This window comes from Syngnathus typhle, linkage group LG6, assembly GCF_033458585.1.
Source record: "Syngnathus typhle isolate RoL2023-S1 ecotype Sweden linkage group LG6, RoL_Styp_1.0, whole genome shotgun sequence".
NCBI lineage: Eukaryota > Metazoa > Chordata > Actinopteri > Syngnathiformes > Syngnathidae > Syngnathus > Syngnathus typhle.
The window spans coordinates 13,272,308-13,294,804 of NC_083743.1; the positions used below are offsets into that span (position 1 = coordinate 13,272,308).

At 40.0% G+C, this 22,497-nt stretch overlaps 1 long non-coding RNA gene across 1 annotated transcript; it reads right to left on the reverse strand.

Annotated features, from left to right (window-relative positions):
• Nucleotides 1-184: 184 nt before the first annotated feature.
• LOC133155934 (uncharacterized) lies at nucleotides 185-11,684 on the reverse strand. Its single transcript, XR_009714753.1, has 3 exons — nucleotides 10,961-11,684; nucleotides 10,386-10,470; nucleotides 185-8,312 (listed from the first exon to the last, which is right to left on the reverse strand). It is a non-coding gene; the product is annotated as an uncharacterized LOC133155934 (long non-coding RNA).
• Nucleotides 11,685-22,497: the final 10,813 nt, after the last annotated feature.

The following is a 22,497-nucleotide window of genomic DNA, read 5'->3' on the forward strand; positions in this document are numbered from 1 at the left end:
CAATAGTTTCTTTCTTTCTTTCTTTCTTTCTTTCTTTCTTTCTTTCTTTCTTTCTTTCTTTCTTTCTTTCTTTCTTTCTTTCTTTCTTTCTTTCTTTCTTTCTTTCTTTCTTTCTTTCTTTCTTTCTTTCTTTCTTTCTTTCTTTCTTTCTTTCTCTTTCTTTCTCTTTCTTTCTCTTTCTTTCTCTTTCTTTCTTTCTTTCTTTCTTTCTTTCTTTCTTTCTTTCTTTCTTTCTTTCTTTCTTTCTTTCTTTCTTTCTTTCTTTGATAGTTAGCAAGATTAAGGAAACCACAAAACCTATTTCCATTAAACTTTGTAGGGGTGGCCCATGTGCCCAAGAAAGACTTTATTATGTAAAATCTAAAATGCAGATATAGAATAAAAGAAGGAGCTATTCCACTGTGCCCCAAAATTCAAATGGCAGAATGCCCTTTCTCCACTAATGGCTATCATAACTTTCATGTTTTATTCAGAATACAACCATTGAAATGAATGGAACAAATGGAATGCCCCTGTCTGAATGCTTTATATGCTGAACGCCTTGAATGCTAGATGAACCAGACATTTTCTTGTTAAACAAAAATATCTCCTCATGAGCTAGTATTTGAGTCAAATAGTATTGATTGTCATATTAAATAGTCAAATAGTATTATTGTGATATTGTATTATATATATATTTGATTCAGGTCTCCTCAATTATGTAGAATGACTGGAGGACTCCTTGGCAAGCAGCTCAAGCAGGTGAAACACCTGAAACACAAAGTCAAGGTCCAACCTTTATATGCACCGTTGCATTGCCCTAATGCTAGATACTGGCAGGGCTACCAGAAGAGGATGTACACGAGAGAGTGCAATAATCCCATTTTGGTGTTTCCTGTGTGTGTGTGTATGGGTGTAACAGTGTTGAAGGGTGAGAAAAAGCTTTCCAAGCATAAGGGCAAAGGTAAAGAGGAGCAGACAAGATAAGGAGATTAGGCCAAAGGAGTCAGAAGACACTGAAAGAAATCTACAAAAAAAAAACACTGCTCAGTTCTTGGTTTAATTTGTGATTCCAAGTAAGAATTCTGCTCGGAGTAGACAACACAGACCATGTGTGCGAGGGAGCGTAAGCTGGGGCATCTGGTTTTGTTAAGGCCCCGGAACATTCCTTCCCTGTGTTGGACTTTGGCTGGCAGCTTTAAAGAGACATGCTCACTCTCATATCCTGGTCTGGACATCGCCCTTTCTCTTGAAGTTCCATTAATAAGAGCTAAGGGTCACAGACAAGATTCTTGTCTGTGTGTTTATAGTTGGGCTAGTCTGGAAGACACACGGGAGGATGGCTGTGCGTCTCTCATGACAAAACTGGGGAAATGCATAAGCATACCGATGACGGCACATCGGGGGCGGCTGTTGTTTGGAAGGTATGTCGTGGTATTCACATGGCGAGAAATAAAATGTCTGGGCTAGTCTTGACATCTAGAAAATTGCATTTTCTTTTTAGTTGATCAGCATATTGAATTACTCTATTATGAACATTCACAAGCTAAGGAAACTATGAAATGTCAGAAAAGTTTTTCAACCAGTACATCTACAAAGAGCACCTGTAGAGTTTGATTCATTCAGTGAGTAAAAAGAGGTGAAAGTTGAGGCAGGACTAGTTTTACTATGCCCCGAATATCAGACTTCCTGGCCGAGAAAAGAAATCACCGTGCTGGAGCAACCTCCCTATTTAGCCGACCTGGGATTTCTATCCTTTTTCCCAAGCTCAAAGAGGTCATCAAGGGAAACTCTTACCAAGACGTGGAAAACATCAGGACGGCCGTGAAGACGATGATGTGGCAGAAGGCAAATGACAAACATCAATAGGTTTCTGACTGAAATACGAAATTACGCATTTTGACTTGTACAATCAAAACAAGGAAGAAATAGTCAATGGAAATTGATCATTTTGAGGGGGAAGTTTATTCTATTAAAAATTAAAGTTTTGTTGCATGACAAAATGGCAGATAATCAAATAAAATCAAGTAGAAAGTATCTAACGTTGAATATTTGCAAATTTCTAGAGACATACTAGGCTGGAATTTGCCAGATTAGTTGAACCTTGGTTTTATCGCAACATAACATTTTCCCACATGCTTTGGGGAAATGTTTTTATTATGGTAAAAAAAAGCCAAGGTTTAACTTGTTGGCCAAAATTCCAAAATGTGTACGCTATTTAACACAAAGGCGACATATTTAATCACCAAACGATCATCATACCTGCGGTGAAGCTTGGTGGAAGCATCACACCATTGGACCGGTTTTATTTTAGATGGAACCGGGGCCTTTAAAAAGGTGGAAGCAGTTACGAAAGAGCAATCGGTGTTTAATACAGTTGTGCAAGTCATACATCATATTATTGATAGAACCGTTTTAAAATAATTATTCTTATTCTCATTTCATTATAGCACAATGACGAACGCCTTGAAAAGGGACTTTTTCTATTTTCTAAATCTATTTGCACAAATCTGTCTCGAAGGAATGTTTTGTTCCATGCAACAGCAAGTGTCATGGTATGCATCTCAGCACATGAACATGCTGCAGAAGAAACACAGTTTCTGTGACACCTAATGGACTTCATTCCATTGGACTTCTTTCTGCCTTTCAGTGTTCCCAATTCATCTCGGATCGACTCCAGCTCAATCATAACCCTGAGCAGGATCAGTGGTAAGAAATGGAGGGAGAGACTCCGTTCAGCCAGTACTCTCGCTCCGGTCCTGGCGGTCTTCATTGCAGGGAAGAGCCAACCACAACAGTTCTTCAGCTGGCAGCTTTAGTTGGTACATGAGCACATAAAGCTTGCCAGTGAAGAACTGCTGTAGGTCAGCCAATGAGCAACTCTTTCAAATTGCAACCTGAAGAAAAACATGGACGACAATCCGTAAACTCGCTAGTCTGGCCTCTAGTTACGGCTTTAAATTGAGAAATAAAAGACAAGAATCCCTTTATGTGATACGCACTGTATAATAGTTGAGAGAAGCCCCGGATTTGTCTTGCCTGGCTTTCAGTCAGCTGGCCGAGCTTCAACTTTCGTAGTCAGTCGATGTGAAAAGACTTTCCCCGGCAGCATATTCTCTCTCAGTTCAAGGACGGGCCTTCAGGCAAACTAGCACACAGCCCTGCGAACCCAGTAACCTCTGAAAACTCAACGAACCCCATGCTGCTATGCTCAACACTAGAACGCTCTAAACTGCAAGTCAACACACACTCAAGTCTCTCCTTTCTTTTGTTTGGCTTTTTTTAAAAGTATCATTTGGTAAAAGCCTCCAAGTTAGCTGTTCAACCTTGTAAAATCCAAATGATGCATGTGACATATTGGAAGCCAAAGGCATCTTCTGGCTTGTGTCCTTCTGCCTTTGTTAACCCTGAGGAGACAACGTTCCTCTGGGGTGGCTATATTAAAATGGATATTCTGTTATCTAGGAAAAATGGATATCAAAAAGGACAAGGAAAGTGATGACCCTAATTCACAGTTCAGAAATGCTTAAATGTCCACGTAATGACAGCTGGGATGTCTCACGTTGTGTGTATTAAAATACGCACTTTCTTTGCGATTTAATTATAGTATATTGTTATATTATCAACTAAAGAGGCATAGGTAAGAAAGATAAATTACAGTTTCCCCCCATGAGACTCAACTTGATGATGTGATAGATCATAATTGCCCAATTATTTTTATGATTCATTACTTATAGGTTGCCACAATACGCTATCAGTCACAGAGAACACGACAGCTCTAACCCCATGTGAGTATTTTACATCAAACAGTGTTAACATTTGAGAAGAAAACAAACAAACAAATAAAGTTCACAAACAAAAATCCAAAGGCCATAGTTTTTTCCCCATTTAGTACAGAAATGAAGAAGTAAAGCCTCGGGCATATTTAACAGCTTGTTGTGACAGAGCTGCTGCTTGTTAAAGACATTTCCAACCCTGTTATTTCTTAGCACTCACAATATGTGAAGCACGCAGACAAACACGCAGACGGACCCGTCCCGGGGTGGAGGACATAGTGTACCAAGAGACATTGATTACGCAGAGCTGGTGACTCCGAGGACAACCATAGGCAGTTTGTATTCATATGAATATAACCGAATGCAAAAGCATTTGAGTGTTTAAAAATGGAATCACTACATTATGGAACTAATGTAATCTAACTTGGCCTGATAAGAAAGTCGGGCGCCGTAATCAACTCTCTTTATAGAATCTCACTGATCAAGTATGATGAAAATCTGCTCGGTCGGTCATTCAATGAAGGATCACATCTAAAAGTTGCCAGTAAGTGCGTGTCTAAGACGCCTCTGCACAGAATGACACGGCTGAAAAGAATGGGAAGTGCTATGAATCATTCCCCAAAAATGCCATCTCGGAGCTCCACCTATGAAAATGCTTCCTGTGGTCTTTTGAGTTCTTAAGAAAACCATTGCACACTAATTGTAGTCAAAACAGCAGTATCGAACCTTTTAAACGCGATCTCTGAACTTCGTCATCCAAATGCAGTATCCAGATGTTACTGTGATTCTAATGCTGCATTTCCGCCTTTGTATGGTTCAACAGGCACATGGCCAAAACAATTTCACAATTTCAGTTATAATTTGCATCTAGTGGCACAACATTGAGAAGGGCAACACCTGGACCCTGATCTGAACCCGATTTGTTTTATTTCCGATACCGGTTATTTTTTAATTCGCCGAATCTAAACACATGTTGGACCTTAGAGGTTCAATAGCAAAAACTACATTAAAACCACAGCGCAGTGCAAATAATTTTGAGTGGCAAGTCCCATGAGGCCTTCGCACAACTAATTGCATTCACATACAAATCGGATCAATATGTTGTCTTTTCCGCGCAGGACTAGAACGGGATTAGCAGGAATAAAGGGAATAAAATGCATGTGTGCGCAAACGTGCACACGTTCATTTTTATCAGTGGTAAATGCTGGAGGTTAAAGTCCATGCCTTGTTTTTTGCAAGACAGGTACAAAGACACACACAAAAAAAAAAAAAGAAAAAAAAAGTGATGTGGTGCAAAGGTATAATGAGGGCTGGGCACATGACGCTAAAAGAAGCACATCTCAACAAAGATGACTACATTCCTAATGTAACCTGAACTATTCCCTACTTATATAACCTGTGAGATGTAGGAAACTCTTATTGCTGTTCATTTTTTATTTCCTTCAAGTGCAGAATGGAATTCGCTCTAGGAAGAGGTGACGTGAGCTGGCAGGATGTCAGCAGGTGGGAAAGCGGAAATGACCTTTTCAGTCTTAGCTAGTGCATGTTATGTATGTGCATGCACGGCAAGGCGGGCGAGCTGGTTTGCGGCTCGGCGAGGAGATGAAGTGTGAAGCCGACAACATGGTGGTCATGCTGCGATGCGGCATGATGAGGCGTCTGCGTATGAATGTGTCTGCGTTTGCTGTAAGATCATGTGAAGGACACGTTTCATATAGAAGTGAGAGAAAAAGCTTCAAAAGGCATCGAGCTGAGCTGTAGAAGACGGGATGTGACCAGAAAGAATAAAGATTTGTGAGGCTTCCTTCCTACCAATAGGAAGAACTGTGTCAAAGACTTCATTGTTTCATTTTATGTATACGTTTTTTGTCGCCATGAGTACATCCTCTTGTGTGTGTGTGTGCATGTGTGTGCATGTGTGTGTACATAACCCCCCCCGCCCCATGCAGAAGTCGAGTTATTAGCTGAAAGACAGGAAATGTCAGCCGTGCGAGGGAGTAAGAGCTGCCCATGCTTGATAAATCTGCTCCGTTTCATCCTTCCCCTCCGAGCTTCTATCGTCAGACTCAGAGTGTCACGCGAGTTCGATTTCAAACATTTGCATGAGGTTAGCCAACAGCCAATTGTCACGTTTGCCTGCAACATGTCACCCTTCTCTTCAAAAGGAAATGTCCTATCGCTTGAACATCTAGCTTTGATTAACTATAGCAGGCAAGGCACACATAAATACAATAAGAACGAAAACAGACAAAGGCTGCATTGCAACTAGTATGACTCAGATGCAATATCCTGAGAAGCACACCGATAGGAAGAAAGAAAAAAAGATTGAAGGAGAGGAAGTTTGTCCCTATGCAGTCGGGAGAATTTCCAGTAAAATACATCTGAATTCAGACCCACACAAAGACCTAACTAGCAAATACGTGTTCTGATCCGATGCCACAGATGCTCATGGTAATGCATAAATATGCCACGATCTCTACCGACTCACTCCCAAAGTAACAGCACCTTATGGATTTAATCGGATGCCTGAATGTGGGAACCAAACCGTTACCTTCTGCGAGTAAAAATGAAACAAGAGTGCTAAAACGACTCAATCCCCTCATTTTACTGATTGAGTTTACAAACGGAATTTCTCATTTAACTAAAAAGGATTACGGACCGCACGCCTCGATGAAATGATAAGCTGATGACACTTTACCTCCGATGAATAAATGCTACGAATAAAAGAAAGGAGTGCTGAAAGGAGGTCAGATGCCATTTTATGCCAGTCTCATCACACTCCAGCAGACTGAGACTATGCATGCATGTGGAAGGAGTATAGTCGTCAGGTATGTTGGATGGAAAAAAAAAAGGGCACCATGCTAGAGTGCGTGTGATTGTCTGTGTGTGAATGTGTTTCCTGTCGTGCTGGATGCAGCTGTATCCAGATGCCATGCAAGCCCGACATGCTAAGCTAACGGAGATGAGAACAACATTGGCCCTGAGGTAGTGAGCTGAAAAAACATTGCGGCCTAATATACAATCACCACACGTCCACTGGATTTACATTGACAAATGGACAGCACACAAACGTCCACCAGCCGAACCTTAATAAATAAATCCTCTTTAACGGTGTTGTTCGAGAAGCCTAACCTGCAGGTCCGTCGTTTCCGCACTTACCAGAAGAACATGGGAAACGTTCTTGCCAATTTATTCATTACATGCTAAATTACTACAATATGGAGTTCAAACAAAAGATTTGAGTCACGGTGACAATGAACTCGACAAAAGTGTTTTGCTCTTTCTTGATGTCGAAGGCGACAAGTGTAACGATGGCCGTGCAAGTCCACAATAAAGAAGAAGCAGGTACACAACATTTTTGAGAAGGAAAAGCAGCATTAGGAGCAGATTATATTTTGTCATGAACGGACCACCTTCAGTAATATATAACCCGGTGATCAAGATGGATCTTCACAAACAACTCATTAATTTTCTGTCACTAACCGATTAAGGCATCTGTGGGAACACAAGCACAATAAGGAGTGAGGACAAGCGGTTTGAATTAACTACTAATCATTTTGTCATGGCGTGTGATGACACAGACGTGCCTGTGCTCTTTGCAGAGACAATTACAAACATACAATCATTCCATTTGAGGGTGAGAAAGATTTTAAGCACTGGTCTCAGTTTAAATTTTTCCTTTCTCAACATTTGACTTCACTACATCTTCCTGTCTCGCCACTCCCGACAAGAAGGTAATCTATTTTTGTGCTTTTAACCGCTTTCTCTTGACATTATCTTTTACCTCCTCCTTGTCCCCCTGTGTATCTTTAGGTTGGTCAGCTCAGCAAGGCCAAGTTACATTCTTGGGATGCCTGCTACATATGGTCCACATTCCAGCCTGTCTGCTGAGAGGCCCACTGCTCCTCACTGCTGGCTCTGCACACACACTACCCTAAAGCGGTGTGTGCTGCAGTCTAAAATAATCTTTATATAGCTCATCCAATGCCGGCAGGAGACCAAATCTTACTAAAGTCTCATAAATTAAGAGCCATAAGTTACGTCCTGAACTAAGCCAACTATGTTGTTTCATTTAGGTCTCTAACTGTATCATTGGAAAACGGTGGGTACTCTTACTGAAGAAATTTCTGTGCCCTAAAGCTTTTAGCTCTAAAAAGGCGTGGGTCTGCACGTGTGTGTGTGTGTGTGTGTGAGTGCACGCACGCACACACGCAACACACACACAACACACACTCGAGGCACAACAGCCTCTGTTTGTTATCTAGGTCACTCATAGAAAGTGTGAAAACCAAAACCTGGATGCCATTAATTCAGTAAATCAAAGGCAACCATATTTGCTTAATCGTTTGAAGAGTGGTAACTTATTATTAGCGCCATATAGCTTTGACTCATCATGCATGGATGTTCGATTGCTGTATGGGAGATGTGCTCCTGCTCACTCATCTAGCGCGGTCTCTGGACGATTCCCACCGACTCCCAAAAGGCCAGGCTGGAATTTGACTGCAGAGGGGGCATTCTGCTGAAGAAGGCGTTAGCCGGCGAAGAGCAGACTCATCTCTGGAAGCACAAAAGAGCAGAATGGTAAAGTTTATCTTTGCGGCTTTCAAAGAACAAACACGAAGCTGGCTACACCCCAAGATTAGCCGTAGGCGCTAACAAAAATATGAACGCTTAGTCCAGAAAGACAGTCTCTCAAGCGGGATACTATCAAATAATCATTTCTAATATAGTAATTTATTGCAACGTACATTACGTTGTACAAAACTGACAATTTATTTTATTTTTAGCGTCCGCCAATAAAAAATGCATAAACACTAAATTAAATTGCTTGTAAACAAGTAATAACTGACCTTTTCATTGGGCAAGCAAACAGGAGCCCCCTTTCGGAGTGCTAATGCGCTATTATTACATCCTTCCCTTTCTGTTTAAAACACACAGAGACGGAATGGGGTAATGGAATGTTCCACTGATAAGACGGCAGCGGAAACAGTCTCAGCCTATGTCACATTTGTGGGACAGCTGGAATGGTAGGAGAGGAACCCCGCATGCAATTATTAGGCCAGGTCACTAATAATGAATTAACCGCATAATTTATAAAAAAAAAGAAAAAAAAAAAGAAAAAAAAAAAAGGCATGCTACAGGGCGTGGACGATTTTTCTAACACACCTTTACTTGCTTATGTCTCAACAAGAGGTCTAATGGCTTCCATTTTGCAGTGCGGCATGCAGCATTGAAATCCCAAATTACCATGACCAGAATCTTTCGTCCATGGTTTGAAATACAGTCCAAAGCAGTTTGAAGCAAATCCAAGCTAGTGTCTCTGATCATCTGATGGGGCTGTCGGGGCGTGGCCATGCCAAATATGCAACCTCACTGCAGCTACCGCATTTCCACCGCAGGTCCTCTGCTACGTCGATAACAGTCCACCTTAAATCACTCTTACGTACACCCAATCATTCCACGGGCTTGTCATTCCACTTGGAACACAACGAATGATTCGGCAAATGACACACTTTTATGTTTATTGGATGTGATAAATGTCAGCGATGCTGACCGTTGAAAAATTCTATTCCAGATCTCACTGTGGCCAATTTGGATGAGTTGAGGCCAATGGTCTGACTAAATCCTTTTCAAATTTGCTGACAAATACACGCACATACATGGAGTGAGCAATTCTCATGCTTATTTAAGTAGTTCAGACTATGAAAGGTGGATCCACCATTTAAATTAATAGAACCGAGTAGCATCTAATTGCAATCTCGTATGCCCTTTGAGAGTGAACGTGCGAGTGTCTAGGGAGTGGCTCACTGGACGTCACTACTGGACGACAGTATTATTCTCGTTCAGTCATGCAGATAACAAAACACTGATCAACCAGGATTATATGCATGTATCTGTCAAAGCAACGCATTGCACTGAAATTCCAATTTTGCAGCCCTCTCCCACTAAAAATGTGTCATTGCAACCTGAGTCCAACCCTTTGTGCAACACCCGTTGCAACACTGAACCTCCCACACAGAATGCAAATACTGAGATTGGAACATTATTAACGCTAATAGTCTTTAAGAATTTCTGCCGCAATACTATGCATAGATCCAAATTGTGCAACAGCGCCATGTCAAATATTTTCACAGTCAACAAGTGGTGCATTACAGAGACAGGCCATTGGTGGGTTAGTTAGCGACGGGCGATGGCAAGAGCACCTTCGACCCTGCAGGCAAAAGAGTTGAATGGAAAACTTATCAGTGAAGGGTGGAAAAATAAAACTGAAAAATGAAGCAGGGTTGTAAATAATGGGCCTCTGGAGGTTAATAGATGACAAGGTCACAGCCATTTAAGGGCTGACATGCTGAGTGCAGGTGGGAAATGACACCCGCCGCTTAAACAGGAAGTTAACCCATTGATATGTCTGCCTTAAAAGACACAGGCATGGGAGGCTCCTATCGCCACCAATAGGATTATGTAATTGCAGCCACTGATGGAGGGCAGAGGTCATTGCATAACTAAAACTGCAACAGGTTGATCGGCAATACCATGCACATGATACACAAAAAAAGAATTTATGAAGATGACTTGTATTTTTCAAAATAATTAAAACAGCATCCACTGGTTAATCAAACAAAACCTCACCTTTTTATCCATCATCTTGTAAACTCCTGGAAGTAAGTCCTGGTCTTGTGGTGCAAATTCAAAATGGTCTTTAACAAGTGGGCACCTGGACATAGAAGGGGGGGGGGGGGGGCGTGGGGTTGGACAGCAAAAGACAAGCTTGAAAGGGGAAATAAATGACTGAGGAGGTGGAGGAGGGGCAACGCTTCATGTCCATGTTGAGCTGCAAAGGGTGGGGCCTTATAGAATTCCCTCAACCTCCTTTACTTGACTAAAAGCTTATCTTGATTAGACTATACAGGGCCAATCTTCCCGTGCACTAAATAATGATCGAGGTGTACCGTGTCACCTTTCACTCCAATGACAACTGCTTTAGAGGCAACTCTTGAGGCTTTAGCTTCCTCCTCCACCCAGTCGATCGAGTACAATTTAGACCTGATTAGATATTACAGAATAATATATACGACCCTGACGCATTGACTATAGGGTAGATTCATGCCAGTCATAAATGGCAAAAAAAAACAAAAAAAACATAAGACAGCCAGAGGATTGCTATATCTCGTTTAAAACTTTTCAAAAGGGATTTTCACACTTACTTTGAGGTAAATCCACCGGTTCCACTGCACCACTTGGCAACACGATTCTAATATGCGCAGCCGATACGAGAGGACGGATCGTACTGTTCGGGCCGGTTCCACCCCACGCCCAGTTGGCCTGTGGTGGCTGGCTCTCTACTGTAAAGTTGCCACGTCCGTTACATTCGGGAGGTCTTGTGAAAAGCCCAGAAGAGCACTCAAAAGCATTAAGCCATCTCCTCCTGTGCTATTTATTTAGATTGCCACGCGCGTTTCAAGTCGTCTGGAAGCGGAACGTTCAAGGTGGGAAAGGCGTTTGGTTATGTAAGATGTTGAAGAAAATGACCGAACACGTTTAAACGCCTCGGCTTGTGGCAAGACCAGAAGGAGGGGCGGGCGCCCAACCCTGGACGGCCAGGCTCCCACGACCAACATTTGGTTTTGCAAGGTTCTCTAACGCAGACGCCTGACAGCCACACCTTAAACTCTCTGAATTTCTCCTGACAATTCCAGAGCTTTCGACGAGGTCGACAGCTCACAAGTTCTCCGCGGATTACACTGTCAGCGCTGAGCGGTGACAACGGTTGTACACGATTTTTTGTTTGTTTGTTAAAAGAGAGAGAGGCTAAAGCAGAGTATCCTATCAAGCGGTCACACCCCGTGCTGCTTCGCTGCTCCTCGGGACTCCCACCCCGGTCTCTCCCTGCGTCCGACTCATCTCTTCAAACCGGCTTCTCCGACCGATCAGCTGGCAGACTCGTGACGTAGGCATAGCGCAGTCGACCAATCGGAGAAGCTAGAGAGCGAACAAGGGCAGACGCCCACCTCGAGTCAGCCATGACAGGCAGGCTTTTTGACCAACGGCGGTGTAGACTACTGTGAGAAAATAGGCGGGCTTTAAGACTGAGGGCCAATCAGAATGCTTCCGCCCATAGGAGGCGCTTCCAACCCTGACCTATTAGGTTGCTAGAATTGTTATGTGAAATGTTGAGAACTTTTGCACATGACCAGGCTGCAGAAGAGCCATCTCACTCTGTTCCATAATGGCAGAAGAAATCATATTGTCTGCCAAAAGAGGATTTTAAATAATTTCTGTCTCATACTGTGTATTGCCACAATGACATGCAATTGTCATGCAATTTTAAGTCGTGCCTGGTAGTCCATGATTACAAAAGATTAATGGGAGTCTATTAGTGAGAGGCCTTTATTAAAATAAATACATTTTATACACGTTACTTTCATAAAGGCTGTGCTATCAGGATGGTTAGCATTATATGAATATGGTACAATTGTCAAATTTCTCTTCGGAGTTTGCATACAAATAGTATGAACTAAAGAACTGTTCTTAAAGTACCGTTTTTTTCCATGTATAATGCGCCCCCATGTATAATACGCACCCTAAAAATGGCATGTCGATGCTGGAAAAAAGCCTGTACCCATGTATAATACGCACCCAAATTTTGACTCCTACTTAAGTCCGTAAACATAAAATTATTTCAGAAAAAAGATCATCTTTGGGAACAACCGGATGTTATTCTGCCGGGCTAGCAAACTCGATAGCGAAGAAATGTTTCGGATTTGCGTAGGGTACATTGTGACAGCAAACAAGCAGGTGATCGAGCAAGCGTCTGATACGAGAGCATTGTGTTCGTATGGAGTGTGTTTGAAGTGAACAGCAGAGAAGAAAGCGCATCTGTAATGGCGACCTCCGTATCATCTCCGGATAAAAAAAATAAATAAAAGAAATAAAGATTTTTCTTTTCTTTTTTTTGTACCCATGTATAATGCACATCCCAGATTTTAGGACAAAAAATTAGTTACATTTTACGTACTATACATGGAAAAAAACGGTACACTTCTAATCCATCACCTTTACTGTGGACGTTTTCTCACATCTTGCTTGTCTTTATGATTTCTTTTTGGTCCACCCCGGATGAAATGGCATGACCAGAGGTCAACCAGGAGCACCTTTTGTTCACATTGCACAGGTTACGCAAACGGTGCAGGTTAGGTAAACTGCTCAGGGGACTCAAAGTGAACCAACCCAAGACCACACTATAGATTATCTCTTTTCCCCCCCATTTCAGCATGGTTTGATTCAGTTTGGAGAATTTACATTTACACAAAAAGGCTGAATTTAGTTGAAAGGGACCAAGCATGAAAACACCATAACAATAAAAAACCCTTAGTATTTAATTTAATTTAATTCAAACATTTTGCTTCTCATCTTTTTTAAGCACACAAAGCATTATTGTGGATTGGTGTGGAGAGAGAATTATCTTAAATACCTAAATAACTATTCACACTTCTCATGGTCGCAATCCCCAATTTGGGGCTTGCTTGTCAAAAGGGGGAAAACATGGCTATGCTACAGTATGTATACAGAATGGAGAGGACTCGTGTTTAAAGACTCCAGCATGATCATACCACAATCAACATCTGTTATTAAAGTTAAGTTGCATTGTTTTTACATTGTAACAATAAAATGGCAAACTAAATGTTTACACTTTACATGTATGTGAATTACATTTGCACAAGAGTGGATATGTTACATGGCTTTTGATATATACATATTGTACAATGAACTGTATCTTTATATCATAGCAAAGGGCGGGGTGGGGGTCATAAAATTGTTGCAGTGCAAATACAGAGTAAATAATGCTTTTTAAACTGTACCATAGCAGCCCATCCTCTGGCAGGGGTATAGAGCAGCGAAGTTACGCAGATCAAACGTTGCAACCTGTCAACATTCTTGCTCTAATATGAAGTTACACAATGCACACTCAGCACAGTGACACAGCTTTTATCCGTTGCCTCGATATATGTTGATGCATTCACAAAGTCGGGCAGCAATGCGCCACAAGCACACCTCCTTCAGGAAACCAATACTTCCTTCCGCATTACTTGCCTTCTAATCTATAAAATGAGATGAGATGAGATCTTTTATCCAGGATCGGAGTGCTGTTGCACTATCCCTTTGTATCCTGCGATTTAACTCTATTAGCTAGCCTGCCACTGTAAATACTATGTAGGTGCACTGGAAGATGTCACTGAAATGTCTTTGTGCAGGGGTGTTCCGTTTTCTGTGTATTTTGAGGCTATAATTTGGGTGTGCGTGTCCACTGTTAGCAATATGACTTCAGCAAGTATCTAAATTCATTACGATTAACAAAAACAGCGTGCACTTCGATCGTTTCCTTTGATTTGCAATAAAATACTTTGCCTCCCGTGGCCCAAATGAGAGTGCAGATTTGCTTACGCAGAGCTGCCAACTAATAACTAATGTGCTGCATGATTGCAGTTCACTCAGTTTGTTCACCATCAAAGATCGGCCAAAGGGGAGTCAAGGGAGCTGCCTCTGTCACTTTAAAGCACTCCCATGGTCAAAAGAAAAGTGATTTGTAGTGCTGGCAGCCAACCAGGTTGTGTGTAGTGTGGAGAGTGAAGCCAATGAGGAGCCTTGCTGGGTAGAGGTTACAAAAGAAGCCTTGAACCCAATGACTCAGCAAAGTTGTATGCGTGTGACATGACACTTTGCAGCAATTTAAAGGGGCAGCGTGCACGCACCCGACTTTTAAAAATGCAGCTGAGGAGAACGGTCTAAAAATCAGGTCAAGCATGTGCTCTCTCCATCTTGAACAGGTCATGTAAAGTATGTGGCCTTGGCTAGTTTTCCAGACCGTGCAAACAGTGCAGTCTTACAGAACTACGCCTTTTTATTTCTTCTTCTTTTTTTACTTAGGTTTTGGAACACATAGGAATATTTTTGTCGTCAAATTACAGAGTCACTTCTTGGATTTGATCTATTGGCAACTATGTCACGCTTTCATTCACGTGTTCCAGTCCTATTTTCATTTCTTCCTCCCAGTAATCAGAGAGGAATGTGCGTCAATTGAAATGTTCTTTTCTACTAGTATTGTACACCATGTGTTACTAGTGGAAGGAAAAACTGAGCAGACAGTTGTAATATCAGTACAACATATCAGGTAGACTGTTCGGATACGCTGGTGCCTGGTGCACCCTTGAAGTAAGTATTTCAAGCATTTTTTTCCAGAAGAAAACAAGAGTCATCTAAAAGCGTTATTAACTGCATTTACAAACTATTTAACGACTGAAATGCATAGATAATTTGCATTTTAAATCCACCAGAATTGAACAAAATGACAACTGTTTCCATTCTGATATTTTATAGCTATTTTGGATAAATATAACGTAATGAAATTGAAAAGTTGAGGTTTTGTATTTTGTATGTGGTCCTCCATCTCGGAAATATACAGTACATACAGTAGTGAAGCTTGAAGGGTCAAAAAGGAGCTCTCACTTTGAAAAGTTGAACTTGTGACAATGCTCGCTTTGTAATATAAAGGGAGTGGTGCCATTTAGCTGGAGCTTATAACAACTGTCCGATCAATCTCAGAGCACAAGAAAGCAGGCAACCACAGACACGCTGGCAACAGCAAAGTCAGCTACACCACCAAAGACGAAATGAAAATTAATATGAAAATGTATGAGAATCTACATAATAATAACATACACCGTAATTTAAATAAAATACGTCCAAAAATTTGTTTGAGTCCCAATTTGAGCCTTGACAACATGGCGTTTAATTTTTCTTTTTGTTGCTTCCTTTTCCAAACACGTTGAAGAATCAGGAGTTCCACTTTCACATATCTAATTCCAATGGGGTTGCACAATAAACCCGTCTTCTGGACCTGCAACTCAGTGAATGAATGTGCATGATGGCCATCTGGAAAAGTCGTGACAATTACAGATAATGGTATCAATTTGTTCACAGTAGATTATGTGTAGGTCCAAAGTGCCGTGATGTTTCTCAGAGATCAGTAACCAATGTCCTTGGTTCCAATCACCTCTCTACATGTTGTGATTGATATTGTTTTTTTGCCAGGGAAATACTCTAACTTGAACTGTGGACTTTTCTTTCCTCATCTACAAAGCAAAGCAGTAATTTCCTCATTGATTCACGTGATACACACTCAGCTGTTTCATAATCTTGTCAAGTGTGTCAGCTGCACTCATTCCTCTGAATCAGGGTCAGGGTTCACTAACTTTTTTGAAACTGACAGCTACTTCCTGGGTAATGATGCCAAAGGTCATCCGTTAAATTGAAGAAAAAAACAACATTTACAATACAATACAACTTTATTTACATGGCACATTTTAGAACTGCTGCAGTTGTAACAAAGCACCACAAAAATAGTGGAAACAGTAAATTGAAACACAAATTAATATACAGTAGCAGAAAAGTAAGAGTTGAAAGTGAGTCAAAACCCAAAAGATAATTACATATATAATATATACCGGTTCCGACTAAGATAGTGACCTCTGCTCTAAATTCTACCACAAACCATTTTCAACATGCACTGTTTATGTTTTTAGAGCAAAGCTATGGTATATTGTATTATTTGTCCCTAGATTCTTATAGTACAGTAGAATTTTCACCGTTAATTTTGGTTGCCACATGCAGGGCCAAGGCTAACTAACTGATATGATCAGCCTTGTTGCTGGTGGAAAGGAAACAAATTATCCCAAGACAGCCTGGTCCAATTTCCAGTTTCTCTAAACACCCTTGTTTGTCTGATACTTGAAAAAGACTAATGATGATGGTAATAGAAAAAGACCTTTTACTTAATAAAAAGTGAAGTATTACGTTGAAGCTAATTGATGAAGACGGGCTGGCACAACTGTGGTGCCTGAAAGTGATGACATCACTCTGATAGGGACTCTAACGAAAGACGAGATTGTGACAATAGCTGGCAATAACTGCTGACAGTGTTTCTCTGCGTTAAGTATTTTGCTGTGTGTCCTGAGATTTGTCAAGTCATACCATTAACATGTTGCAAATTTCCACTCTTTTTGAATTGACCAAAATTGAATCCAAGATTCTAAAATTGTGTATTCTATCCGTCAATGTTGCATTATTTTTCTTTAGGTTTCATCTACATACACAAAGAATCGAAATATGATGGATTTCATATACTTTTCATGTGAGCATTTGGCCAGTCTACATATATATGTAATTTATGTATGTGTATATATATATATATATATATATATATATATATATATATATATATATATATATATATATATATATATATATATATATATATATATATATATATATATATATATAGATAGATAGATAGATAGATAGATAGATAGATAGATAGATAGATAGATGTGTCAGGCCGCAGTTGTAAATAAGAACTTGTTCTTAATTGTTTGCATGGGTAAATAAAGGCCAAATAAAAAAAAAATATATATATATATATAAAAAAAATTACAAAATAAATAAATTAAAAAAAATATATATATATATATATAAATATATAGTATACATATATATATATATATATATATATATATATATATATATATATATATATATATATATATATATATATATATATATATATATATATATATATATATATATATATATAAATATATATATATATATATATATATATATATATAGAGATAGATATATATATATATATATATATATAGATAGATATATAGATATTTTTTTCAATATATATACCGTTTTTTTCCAGCCATCCTGCCCAACACACTTAGTCAGTAAAATTCATAATTGACGACACATCGTTTGATGCGATGGTGCAATCCTTGATGGTGTGTTATTGTCAAATATTGTTTGTTTTTTAATCTCCATCGCAAACCGGATATCATACGGAGGCCACCATTACAGATGCGCAGAACGGATGCGCAAGACACGTCAGCTATATAAAGAGCGAGAGTTCAGTTCTCTACCTAAATGCGTATTACAGGTAATATTTTATTTCACAACACTTTGCCTTGTTCCTTTTTTCTCTGCTGTTCACTTCAAACACGCTCCATACGAACACAATGCTCTCGTATCAGACGCTTGCTCGATCACCTGCTCGTTTGCTGTCACAATGTACCCTACACAAATCCGAAACATTTCTTTGCTATCGAGTTTGCTAGCGCATGCGCAGTGATACTGACCGGCAGAATAACATCCGGTTGTTCCCAAAGATGATCTTTTTTCTGAAATAATTTTACGTTTACGGACTTAAGTAGGAGGCGGCGGCTCGGTGGCACACTGGCTAGCACGTCCACCTCACACTAAGGAAGATGCGGGTTCGATTCCACCACCGGCCCTCCCTGTGTGGAGTTTGCATGTTCTCCCCGTGTCCGCGTGGGTTTTCTCCGGGCACTCCGGTTTCCTCCCAAATCCCCCAAAACATGCTTGGTAGGCCGAATGAGCGCTCCAAATTACCCCTAGGTGTGAGTGCGTGTGCGGATGGTTGTTCGTCTCTGTGTGCCCTGCGATTGGCTGGCAACCGGTTCAGGGTGTCCCCCGCCTACTGCCCGATGACGGCTGGGTTAGGCTCCAGCAAGCCCGCGACCCCCGTGGGGATACAGCGGAACAGAAAATGGTAGGAGTAAGTAGGAGTCAAAATTTGAGTGCGTATTATACATGGGTACAGGCTTTTTTCCAGTATCGACATTTAGGGTGCGTATTATACATGGGGGAGCATTATACACGGAGAAAAACGGTACTGTAATTGTAATTGACATACTATACTGTATTTACAGTATATGCTAACTTGTCATTCCATAGCTTTTATGCAAAAACTAGTTAGAATATATATTGTTTGAACTTAAAAAAAAAACTTATCTTTTATAAAAGTGCCAAATGCTTGGGAGTGAGCACAGCCGAATTCCTTCCCAGTCAATGGAAGCGTCTCCTTTCATTCCTCTTAAAGTCAGCACCAGAGGCACACAGTCTCTGGCAATGCGGAAGCAAAAATATATAATTGTTGGTGTCCATGCGAAAACAAATCAACCATTGAAAATATAATGAAGATGGGAATAATAGTATTGCTTTCAATGACTTGATTGCTACAATAATTCAGAGGGTTTGATGCACGCTGTTTTCATATCCATGAATGAAATACAATGACAGCAGAGCTAAAGATTAGTCTAATTTCTTCCTCCCAAACTGTCAGGTGCGTCAGCAATGAGTATAAAAAAATTCCCTCGGTCGGCCGGAACACCTAGCATGGGGCAGCGCGTACTGCCAAATTCCCAAATGGCAAACTGGTCTTGCACCACGACCCAAATCAATTTGTGGCAGTTTGAACGCCCAAGCACAAAGGCGCCATCAACAAAAATAGAGCCCTCAGTGTGTTTTTCATGCTGTGACACTTTGCGACATGTATGAGACAGGCAGCCCAGCAGGATGCCTCAAGCCTGACTGTCACTCAGTTTTCCAGTGCTCCCTCTCACAATCAATATATTTACTTACATAACATTCTGGTTTGGACTGGAGGGGAGATTCCAGCTGACTGCAACATGTGAAAGGGGCTTGAATGCATTGACCTACTGTATATTTTTCCCTATCGGCACTCTGCCTCTATCCCACAGCCTAATACACACTTTCCATTAAAGATGGCAATATGCATACTGTGATACCAATATGTAGATACCAGCAAGCTATTCATTCAGATGTGATGTCTTTAAGTTTATTTTGATGTTACTTCTCACTGTTTTTTGGTAGCTCACTTCAATTACTATGAGTCTATGTGCCTGTCCATGTCATTTGACAAAGAAACCTGACACGTTATGGCCAACATGCAACTATAAGTATTGCACGGTGTGATTCAAAACGGAAGGGCAATTAAACAACCGTGACATTACATAATCATTATATAATCTTCACTTTGATAACCGATATCTATACAGCATAAAAAATATATTTATTTCTCGGTACATAATGATTCGTCATTTCAGGTTCATGGAATGCCTTTATCCTACAGTTTGGGTTGTTCAGGAAGTTAGAATGAGTCATTTTTTCTGCTTCTCTAAATGGTATTCTGCTCGATCACAAGATTCCAATCTCCTATGGAGGAAGTATCCAGATTTTTACGTGAAGAAAAATTCCTCCAAACCCGTTTGAGGAAGGTTACTCATCGGTGTAAAAGCTGAAGTGAAATCATGCACACTGTGCTTATAACACCTCTCCAACATTTTAAATAAATCTGAATGATTGCGCTTGAAAGCTGAAAATCTTATTTTGTTGGCTTTTTCTAGTACTTTAAGTAACTTCTAAAATCATACCAAATTAAAAACTTGCAATGTATTCCTGAACTTATGCAACACAGATGTAAGGTAAAAACAGTGACATCTTGAGGTCATTTTCACTAAAGTCTGCGAAAATATAGAGAGCAAAACTATTGCCTGTAGTGCAGTGATAATTAAAGAATGTTCATACTTTTCATCCCAAAGTCACAGTAAACTCAAGTCTAGCGGAAAAAAAACCCCACACTGGTACCAGTGAAGTTACCATCAGTGACATAAATAAATAGACAGACAGTTAGCGTGATAGATAGCTAGGTAGATAGATAGATAGATAGATAGATAGATAGATAGATAGATAGATAGATAGATAGATAGATAGATAGATAGATAGATAGATAGATAGATAGATAGATAGATAGATAGATAGATAGATAGATAGATAGATAGATAGATAGATAGATAGATAGATAGATAGATAGATAGATAGATAGATAGATAGATAGATAGATAGATAGATAGATAGATAGATAGATAGATAGATAGATAGATAGATAGATAGATAGATAGATAGATAGATCAAGAGAAAGGGAGACAGACAGACAGACAGACCAACAAAAACATTAGCCACTTGGAGAAGATAAGGCTGTGCCAATGAGATGTTTCATCAATAAAGCATAAGAGATGTAGGACAAGGAAAGAGAGAAATGAAAGAAGACAAAGTCCCCAGGAGATAACAAGAGTGTAAAGGTCTGCCTGTAAAGGACTGGTGTGCTATAGAAGAGGAAAGAAAATACCCCTGTTGGACTCTGGTGGCCCGCCTGCTGCTCCCTGGCCTCCATCTAGGGCTGCTTGGTCAGACAACCCACTGTCTTGAATAGAGCTCTGAATACTGCACAAGGGGACAATGCGACATGGAAACAAGCATCAAATTGTGACTGACAGAGACTAGAGATAAAAATAAAGAAGATATAGTATTTATTTATTTATTTATTTATTTATTTATTTATTTATTTATTTATTTATTTATTTATTTATTTATTTATTTATTTATTTATTTATTTATTTATTTATTTATTTATTTATTTATTTATTTATTAACTGATCCCTCCAGTTTTTTCCAAGGGTGTTTTATGTCCATACGTGTGCGCCAGATGTAAATATGCTTTGTTTTTAATTGCCTAGCATTTGTGCACGGATGATAGGGCTGTCATGTTCCATCGGATTGTTGGGCTTTAGCTGATACTAGTTTAGCCTGAAGGAGAGGTGGTTACCTGGAAGCAACCCCGAGTCATCAAAACAAGAGAACGGGCATGCACATGCAACAAAGGAAAACGCACGGACACACACAAACACACACACACACACTTGTGTTCCTCACAGAGCCAACAGGGCAAAAACAGCTCAGCAACTGGTGGACACACCAAGCTTCGAGGATGGCCACACCTTAGATATGTGACAGTTGAGGAATTTGCTGCAGGCTAGCCACAAATGCTTGCAGCCTGACTTTAAACTCCATACGTCACTGGAAAATGGTGGAAATATTTGAGTTGATGAAAGCTTGGAAGTTGTTATTGTTTGTTTGTGTTTGTTTTTTTACATGCTCAAATACCTGTTTAACATTTCCAGATACTGGCTTAAACCTCTGAGGTCAAACACAATATATTTGGGAAGTGCAGCTTTTGCAGGTAAATTTTCTTTCTTTTTCTAACCTAGTACCCCTTAGCAAGAGGCCCCAAAAAGATTGAAAACCAAACAACCAAGTAAATCTTTCTTTATCTGCCTACTTTTGTACAAGTACCAGTGAACAAGCTATTCTGAGTTGTGCTGAATGGAGATGTTGCTATTTGGTTAATTTACATAAACAAAAAATAGCCCCCGTGGGGATTTGACAGGTAGGTTTGCTAGAGATCTAGATTCAACCTATGACAAAACTAAACTATCATTTCAAAATCAAAAGGTAATCAGAGCTGCCTTAAGTTTTGCAAGATGCACAGATAGTATGACAGATTTAGCCATGGATTTTATCTGATGTTGATAATGACGGTGATGATGCAACACCAAAAACCACCTAGGGAAAATTAAATCACCAGGTTAAATTAAATTAAATCACCGTGCAATGCAGTTCATCATAATAAGAAATAGTTCAGCAAGTGAAACCATCAACACATTTTAAAAGAGCAAATGGAGCTTTATTCATTAAAACAGAACTATTTTATTAAGGAAAATGCTTTTAAATATGCAACAAATAACGCACCCACACACGCACAATAAATTTAGGGTTCAGGTTTGACGTCAGGCTTTCAAAAGGTTAACCCTTTTCTCTGAAGGGACAGTATTGGGATGGTGACTATGTGAGTAAGTGACTATGGTGACTATGTGAGTAGGTCCAGTTTGACTCAGCAGATTTCTAAATTTATTCCCCCATGTGCTAAACTCTAATTTTAAACGGGGTGCTAAATATACAGACA